Consider the following 9693-nt stretch of genomic DNA (forward strand, 5'->3'; position numbering starts at 1 on the left):
GATGTCTGATTTCAGTCAAGAACACTAGGGACAAATTAGACATTACTAAAAACATATCAGCCAACACAAGGAAGCCAACAAATGAAACATATTAACCAACAAATGAAACATATCGCTTCATCAAAATTATGTGAGTGCCAGAAACATAGATCCTCCAAAATATTGTTAAGTAAAATATAACAAAAGAAAGTACAAATAGTTTAAAATGTCAATTGTCCAAAAAATAGTCGTTGTATACAAATTATATTACTCCGTAAGATACAAGAATTTGTTTTTTTTTTTTTTTTTTTTTTTTTGGGTGGTGTATTTATCATGAGACAAACAATAATGAAGTAGATGATATTTGATCCACCACTCTATAAATGTTTTCAAAGATAATTGCCAATTAGTACACAATTTTCCTTAAGCACCTGTGTAGTATATAAAAAATAAGTAACGTAATAACTAACAAGTCAAGTCTCGTGATTAACCTACTGAAAAAAGTATAAAGAAGTTTAAAATTAGAGTATTGTAAAGGAAATTTTTAAAAAATAATCCCAACTTTGACGTATTCGCTTTAAATAATCCCAACTTTGAATTATTATTAAATAATCCCAAATTTGGGGTACTTTTGCTCAAAAAAGGCCCTAACCGGTTACTAAGTTGTTATAATAGGTTAAGGTGACACGTGTCACCATGTGGTTGGTTGAAAAATTTTAAAAATTAATTTTAAAAAAAAATTCCCACCCTCCACCTACGAACAACCACCTTCCCCAGGCCACCACCCTACAAACCACCTTCCCCACTACCAGCACAACGGCCAAAACCCTCTTCCACATTCATGCGCCGGCTATAGCTCCCTCCCCCGTCAGATCTCCTGTGCTGCCTTTTCCGGCGCCGCTTCCCCCAAAACTGCCAATCTCGAAGCCTAAAACCCCCTCAAAATCTCTAAACGACCTCCCCACCACACATAAACCCCAAACGACCTTTGCCCCCACCATCGGAACCCTAGCGCTAGGGTTTCGATGGTGGGGGGAAGGCTGTTTGGGGGTTTTTTTTGCGGCGAGGAGGCGTTTAAGGGGTTACTAGGGTTTAAGGATATGCAGGTTTGGTGGTTATTAGGGAAGTGGTGTCGAGAAGGCGGTGCCGACGCGGAAGAGCTGATCTGTGGTGGCCGGCGACCTGGCTTGAATTTTTTAAAATTTATTTTCAACCATTAACTCGATGACACGTGTCAATAATTTTTATTTAAAAAAAAAAAAGTTTAACAGGTTACCGGTCAAATGGGCCTATTTTGAGTGAATACACCCCAAAGTTGGGATTATTTAATAATAAGGAAAATTTGCCAAAAATAACAACACTTTTCATCGGTCTTCCATAAATGAAACGACCTTTAGATTATTCCAAAATAAAACGTCCTTTGATACACATATGCCAAAAATGAAACGTAAAACCTGTAACATGTTTTATAGGTTACATTTGACATGTGTTACTTGGTGTTTGGTTAAAATATTTTTAATTTTTCTTTAATGATAATGATTTTAAAAACAATACTTAAATTAAAATAACTTTAAAAAATTTTAAAACTAAAAACAAAACTAAAAAGGAAAAATCCCTCCCCCTTACCGATAGCAACCCCACCAGCCCACCACCGCTCGACATCACCGCCAGCAGCCTAAGCCCTTTATAGGCACCGGTGATACCCTCTCTTGACATAGTGCCCAACTATCCAACCCCTCCGTCCCCTTCCCCTGAACCACCTTCCGCTCACCCTGAATTCCCTCTCTTTCCCCTCGAAAACACTCCTCTCCTCACCGGAAAATGACCAAACTCACTTTTTATGCCGGCGAACTCGTTTATCCTCTCCACCGACCGTCTCCAACCACTTCCCCCTTGAACCACCACCTGAAAGTCCTAAAACCCCAAAATCAAGTGGTGGTTTTTAGGGGTTTTTGACTTTTTGGTGGTGGTTCAAGGGGGAAGGGGTGGAGATGGCTGATAGAGGGGAAAGATGGGTTTTCCGGCACAGGGGTGTGGATTTGGGTGCACGTCGGTGGCTGCTGGTGGTGGAGATGCTGCCGGCTAAAGGGGTTTGCTCTTTTTTGTTTTGTTTTGTTTTTTAATTTTATTATTTTTTTAAAGTTTTTTTTTAGAAAAAAAAAATGTTAAAAAAATTGACCAATGTAACCTATTAAACATGTTACCAACCGGTCACATTTCATTTTTGGCAGATGTGTATCAAAGGTCGTTTTATTTTGGAATAATCTAAAGGTCGTTTCATTTATGGAAGACCGGTGAAAGGTGGTGTTATTTTTGGAAAATTTTCCTAATAATAATCCAAAGTTGGGATTATTTAAAGCGAATATGTGAAAGTTGGGATTATTTTTAACAAATTTTCCTACTGAAAAAGGTTGAATTGAATTATATGGGAGCTAAACTCCAATTCCTAATGTCAAGACATTTTAATGATTTCAAGCAAAATGTTTATTCAAATGATCACCCAATATAAAAAACTAATAAGAAAAATCTTTTATTGAGTTGAGTTTATTAACTCGAGTACTAGAATTTGTTATGAGTATGCATTTATGAAAGAATTAAATTAAAGTTAATATATTATAAAACAAGATGTTCTAAATGAAGTTTGTGAATATTGTAAAAAATAAAAACATTGCGAGTAGATGTTAGTGTTCATGTTTAGTCTAAAAATGTGCAAAGTATTATTCTACAGAATTAAGGATGTTTAAAGTAGATTGATGATTAAAAGTTGATGTTTTAATACATACACTTGTCCACGTGACTACATTTAGCTATATTTTTGTTGGAAATGGTCCTCGTTTCCAATGTTACGCATTTAGATTTCCTTGAGTGAAACACAAGATTGGAAAGATAGACTTTTTTAATACTTCTTCTGTTTTTTTTTACTTGACCTGTTTCTTTTATCACGCTTGTCAATGCAAAACTTTAACGATCAATAACTTTAATTCTCGATAAGTAAAAATTATAAAAGTTATATATTATGATAGTACTTGTTGAGACGAATTTAAAAATATCTTACATGAATATGTTGTTTGTTTTGGGTATTTTTGTCCCTCGGGAGAGTTACAACACGAAGTCTGATCCGGCCGAGCTGTACCTGCAAAATAACGGAGACTCCGGGTGGTTGGAGCTCCGCCTCCGACGGTCAAGTTAGTAACTTGAAAAGGAATATAGAGGACGGAAATTAAGGTGGGTATCTGCTCGGATTCCACCCTAATCATTGGTGGGCCGCGCCGCTTTGCGGCTTTCTCGGGATTTGGGCCTGAAGGCCGCCTTTTTCCCTTAATTTCTGGAGTGACATGTGTCAAGCGGGGATTGGTCCACTTTGGGCCATCCTGAGGTTGACACGTGTCATCCTCTGATTGGACCACGTGGCGGGGTAAAATTACCCTAAACATTGTTCTTTAATTAATATTCACAAAACACGATCAAAGGAGGAGTGGTGAATAGTGTAAAAGTCAAAGCGGGTCAAGTAAAAAAGAACGGAGGAAGTATGTGTTTACTGGTGAATTACCTCAATTTAATCAACTACAAGAAAATAACCTTTTCGTAGCGATTATTTTAACTACAAGAACGGAGGAGGCCCAGAAGAAGGCTGCTGAGCGTGCCAAAAAGGCTGATGAGGCGCTCAAAAAGGCCCAGACGGACCTTGGCAATCTTCAGGGTGTTTCTGAAGAGAACACCAACCTGAAGACCAAGGTTCAAAAACTGGAGAAGGAGGCTGCTCAGGCTCAGAAGAACTTTGCAGCAACCCTGGAGGCGGAGCAAAACCGCCTTGTTGCTGAAAGTGACGCTGATAATGACGCCCGGATGAAGATCGCCTGGGCTGCCCTGTACCCGGACGCGGATTATGGCGTCTGGGCACTGGCTCACAGGTACGCCGAGGACGTGGTGTACTTGAGAGAGAAGGGTGATCCAGAGCCTGAGTCCTTCGACGCCTGGGTTAATGCCAACAATGTGCCCCTCGTGCATGAGCTACCTGGTCCGGGTGAAGCGCAAGAGATTCCCTCAGACGGTGAGGAAGAGGACCAGGAAGAGCCGCCTGCAGGCCAGAAGTGACTTTTCAGCGGCAGTATGCCAATCTCTGTTTTTTTTGTCTTTTTTTTTATTCAGCGGCAGTATGCCAAAACTTGTTTTTCCGGCCTGCGTGCCGAGTATATTTGTATTTACCGGCTGAGGAGCCGGGTTAATTAACAATTTCTCTTTCTCCCGGACGGGGTCCGGTTAACACTTTAATCCACTTCAACCGTTTGGTTGGGTGGACTTTATGAAATGCACCGACTGAGTCGGTTTTGATCTTTTTGCATTTGAATTTTAATTTCGCAAATTTTAATTTTTCATTTTTGCCTAACTTATCAAAAGCATGCGGCGATTTTTGCCTAACTAATCAATAGTCGGGCTGTCCTTGCCCCTGGACGGCTGTGTGATTGGTTTCAAATGGAGTTGGTTGATTGACTTGAAAACGTCTGATGCTGTAAAGAGCATGATATGTTTGCAAGTCAATCAATCACAGTAGTGATTGCCCCAAACCAAGTGCACAGCCGTACATCAACAAGCGTTCCAGTCACTACCCAGACGGCGTTTATCCGTCTTGGTAGAGATTTCATAGCCATTGAACGACTCATTTGCCCCAATTGAGGTAGGAATTGCAATTTTGGAATAAATAACCAAGTGAGACCTTCAGCCAGTTACCGACTGATGCCCCAGGGCATCCGGTATTCGGCAACTTGATCATTCTTCACAGGTCATTTTGGTCAGACGGCCACGAGTTGACCAATTTGGTCGTTCAATTTTCGCCGTCTGCATGGGTACATAGAACCGACAAATAGTCTGTTCTCTGCGACGATTGCACCCGGAAGGGTGTCGTCGGACGCCTTTGTCCATGTTGGGACAGGCGATTTTATAAAATGAGCAACCATCCGGCCATTTTAGCCTCTGGTCTTGTTTGAGACCGGTTGTATAGCCACTAAACGTTTTTGTGCTTAGTTTTTAGTCGGAGTATTGAATTTACACTAAGTATCGAACTTAGTTGTTTAAACAAACGAGTCTGTCTGGGTATTACCCAGACGGACAGGCAATTATTTAATCTTACTAGGTATCAAACTTAGTTAGGTAAATGAAAAATCCGCCTGAGTATTACCCAAGCGGATAATCAAACTTAGTTAAATGAACAAAGTATCAAACTTAAATAAACAAGAGATCCGAATATCCGAGTATTACCCAGGCGGTCAAACAAATGTAACCTTTACTAAGTATCGAACTTAGTTAGGTAAATGAAGAATCCGTCTGGATATTACCCGGATGGATAATCAAACAATAACTCAATTTTGCAAACAAAGTCTGAATCTTCATTAATTGACTCACTGTTTACAAAAAGTTTACATTCTTAGAAGTAGTACTTTTTTAGATTGTCTACATTCCAAGTTCTAGGCAGACGCCTGCCGTCTGGAGTTTCCAGGCGATAGGTGCCATCCCTTACTTCTTCATAGATCTGGTAAGGGCCTTCCCAATTTGGGGTTAGCTTCCCCAACTCATTGGCCCTATCGGTTGCCTCCATTTTTCGTAACACTAAGTCGTCAACTTTCAAAGGACGCTTGTGTACTTTTTTGTTGTAGGCTCTCGTCATTCTCAAACGGTAAATCTCATGACTCAAGGCGGCATTACCCCTGCGCTCCGGGAGTGAGTCTAATGCCAGGCGCATTGCTTCCCAGTTTGCCTCTTCATCATATAGCATGACTCTGAGAGTTGGCTCGTAATGTTCGATGGGCAAGATGACTTCAGCACCGTAAACCATGAGGAATGGGGTTTCACCGGTTGCCCCCTTTGCTGTTGTCCGGATGGCCCATAGGACATGGATTAACTCTTCTACCCATAAGCCACCGGCTCTTTCTATTTTCTTCTTAATGCCGTATGAGATGAGTTTATTGAAGGCTTCAACTTGGCCGTTTGCTTGGGGCCGGCCAACAGATGCAAAATAGCTTGAGATCCCCTGATCTCCCAACCAAGTTTTTAGCTGAGGCGTCTCAAACTGAGGACCATTATCAAATACCATAGAGATAGGTACCCCATATCGGGTGACAATGTTTTTCTAGATGAAGGAAATCACGTCCGAGGTTTTGATGTTTTTAACCGCCTCAGCTTCTACCCACTTGGTGAAAGAATCCACAGCCACCAAGATGTAGAGCTTTCCGCCTGGAGCAGGCGTGTAAGGTCCTAGAATGTCCATGCCCCATTTTGCAAACGGGATTGGGCTGTGGATGGCCGTCAGATCAGTAGCCGGACGGTGAATGAGTTTGCCAAATTTTTGGCACTTGTCACATTTCTTCACCAACTCCTTGGCGTATGCCTCAAGAGTGGGCCAAAAATAATGCCGTCTGACTTTGACGGCTAGGGACTTGCCACCTATGTGGGAGGCACAGAATCCCGAGTGCAGGTCTTTGAGAACTTCCTTCCCCTTTTCAGGGGTGACACTTTTCAACAGAGGTTTAAGAAAACCCGCCTTGAAGAGTTCTCCATTTTTCAACTCGAATCTTGCAGCTCGCTTTTTCAGGACGGCTGCTTCCTGTGGCGAATCAGGAAGTGTACCGTCTGAGAGGTAGGCCCGGATGCCATCCATCCAGGTAGAGCTTCGGTCCAGAATTCCAATGGGATCCTCATTGATGCTTCTCTTTTCAAGAACTTCCCAAAAGACTGACCAAGGCGTATCATGGCAGGCGGAAGACGCCAACTTTGACAATGCATCCGCCTGGTTGTTTTCCGACCTAGGCACTTGACTCAGCCAGAATTCCTCAAGTGCCTTGGTCTCTTCTTTGACTTCCTGAAGATATTTAATCATAGCCGGATGAGTAGCCTCGTAGCTTCCCTCATACTGGCAAACAACCAATTGAGAATCATAGTAGGCGTCAATTTTCATGGCCCCTGCCGCCTTACACATGCGAATGCCGGCTAGCAGGGCTTCATATTCCGCCTCATTGTTAGAGGCTTGAAATTTGAAGCGTAGTGCATACTTAAATCTGTCCCCTTCAGGAGACTCGTAAATTACGCCTGCACCACAGCCGTTCTTAGTAGAGCTCCTATCTACATACACTTTCCAAACCTGATCAAGATTATCCGGTGCCACCGGACGGGTCATTTCAACAATGAAGTCGGCAAACGCCTGACCTTTCACTGACTTTCTTGGTTAGTAAGTGATTTCAAGACTTTGCATTTCAATAGCCCATTTCAACATTCTCCCGGATGAGTCCAAAGTAGACATTGGCCGCTTGAGTGGCTGGTCGGTGTAAATCACCACCGGGTGTGCCAGAAAGTAGGGCTTCAATTTTTTGAAAGCCATATACAGAGCAAGGCCAAAATTTTCAACCATGGAATACCGGAGTTCAGCATTTTTAAGAACATGGCTAATGAAGTAAACCGGGAGCTGCACGCCGTCTCGCTCAACAAGGAGAACGGCACCGAGGGCATGATCTGAGACGGCTAAGTACATGTACAACGTCTCCCTAGGTAAAGGACTGACCAACCTAGGTAGAGAATGTAAATGCTCTTTCAACCTCTGGAATGCCGCCTCAGCATCCTCCCCCCATTCAAATCTGGTCTTCTTCCTGATTGCTTGGAAGAAGTAGAGGCACTTGTCGCCTGACCGATTGAGGAACCTCCCCAAGGCAGCCAGACAGCCAGTGAGCCTCTGCACTTCCTTGACAGATCGGGGTGACTTCATGTCTATCACCGCCTGTATCTTTCCAGGGTTAGCCTCTATCCCCCTTTGATCGATCAGGAATCCGAGAAACTTCCCAGACTCAACACCAAAGACGCATTTCTTAGGATTTAACATAACCTTATGCCGCCTGAGGGTGGTGAATGTTTCTCGGAGATCAGCAAGGTGATCCGTCTGTTGCTTGGATTTGACTATCATGTCATCAATGTACGCCTCCACATTCCTCCCAATCTGATTAATGAAGACCGTATTAATCATTCGTTGGAAAGTGGCAGGCACATTTTTCAAGCCAAACGGCATCACAGTATAACAGAATAACCCCTGATCAGTGACGAAGGTCGTCTTCTCTTGATCTTTCTTCAATAGGGGTATCTGATGGAAGCCGGAGTAGGCATCCATAAAGCTCATCAAGGCGTGACCGGCTGTAGAGTCGACCAGACTGTCGATCTTTGGAAGCGGGTAACTGTCCTTTGGACACGCCTTGTTGAGGTCTGTGTAATCAACACACATGCGCCAGGTCCCATTCGGTTTCTTAACAAGGACCACATTGGCCACCCAGTCGGGAAAATTACAAGGCCGGATGAACCTGGCGTCTAGCAGCTTTTTGACTTCGGCAGCTGCCGCCTGACTTCTTTCCTCGCCGTGGTTTCTTTTCTTTTGCCGGATGGGCTTCTTTTTGGGGTCCACGGCGAGTTTAGGGACAGCGAGATCCGGGCTGACGCCTGACATCTCTTTCACTTCAAAGGCAAAAATGTCTTTGAATTCCTTCAGCAGAATGTGCAAGCTTGCACCCAAAGTAGCATGAGCAACCGTCCCAACCTTTACAGTACGTTCTGGATGGCTGTCATCCAGAACAAGATCAATACTTTCACCAGCCGGTTGAGGGCGGAGCTCATCTGACCGTTCACCGGTCAGTGATTGCTATTTTTTCTCTTTCTTCACCTCCACCAGCAGAGGTGCCTTTCTTTTCTTCCCGACTGCTGGTGGGACAGGCGCTGGGTCGGCATCCTTGACATTGTCAAGGTCTATTGGTTCCTGGCCGTCTGGGGCCACAGTGTCTCTGACGGCTGAGAGATAACACTCTCGGGCCGTCTTCTGATCCCCATTCAGGGAACCAACAGTGCCGTCATCCCTCTCATACTTGATGAACATGAGAGATGGGATGATTACTGCCTTGGCTACGTTGAGGGTCGGCCGGCCAAGGATAATGTTGTAGGCGGTCAACTCCTCAACGATCAAGAATCTGACGACAATATGTCGTCCTTGGCCCTTCTCTCCCAGCCGGATGGGTAAGTCAATTCTTCCGGCTGGGTAGACCATCCCACCCCCAAAACCAACTAAGGGGTGGGTGACCGAATGCATGCTGCTGACGTTGTATTTTAGCTTTTGCAAGCACCGGAGGCTGATGATGTCTGATGAGCTGCCGGTGTCAATAAGGATTCTTCCAACCAGTTAGTTGGCAACCTTACATTCAATGACAACCGGGTCATCATGCAGACGGCGGACGCTGCCCCTATCCTTCTCAGTGATCAAGACGTCTGGGAAGGAGGTGCTTGCAGACGCCTGCTCGTCATCATCCTTGTCCATCTTTCGAAGATGGCTCTTGGTGCCCCGGATTGTAGGGCCACCACAGGAGAACCCGCCTGCTATTGTGTAGACCGACTCCTTGTCGGTATCCGAGCTACTAGCAGGCTGGGGGTAGTCTTGGAGGACTGACCCTTGTTTTTCTTTTTTGCCCCGGCTGGGGACTTAGAAATGTAGGACTTCAACAGCCCTTTGTCAGCCAGTCGGTCCAACACCCACTGAAGACTGAAGTAGTCGTTGGTATCATGGCCGACCTCCTCATGGAACTGACAGAATTTATTTTTGTTCCGTGACTGGACATAACTCTTCATAGGATTCGGCTTCTCAATGGACAGCCGGTCCTTTACCTCCATGAGGATGGAGTTGCAGTCTTTATTAAACTC

This window comes from Chenopodium album, chromosome 1 (assembly GCF_948465745.1).
Source record: "Chenopodium album chromosome 1, dcCheAlbu1.1, whole genome shotgun sequence".
NCBI lineage: Eukaryota > Viridiplantae > Streptophyta > Magnoliopsida > Caryophyllales > Amaranthaceae > Chenopodium > Chenopodium album.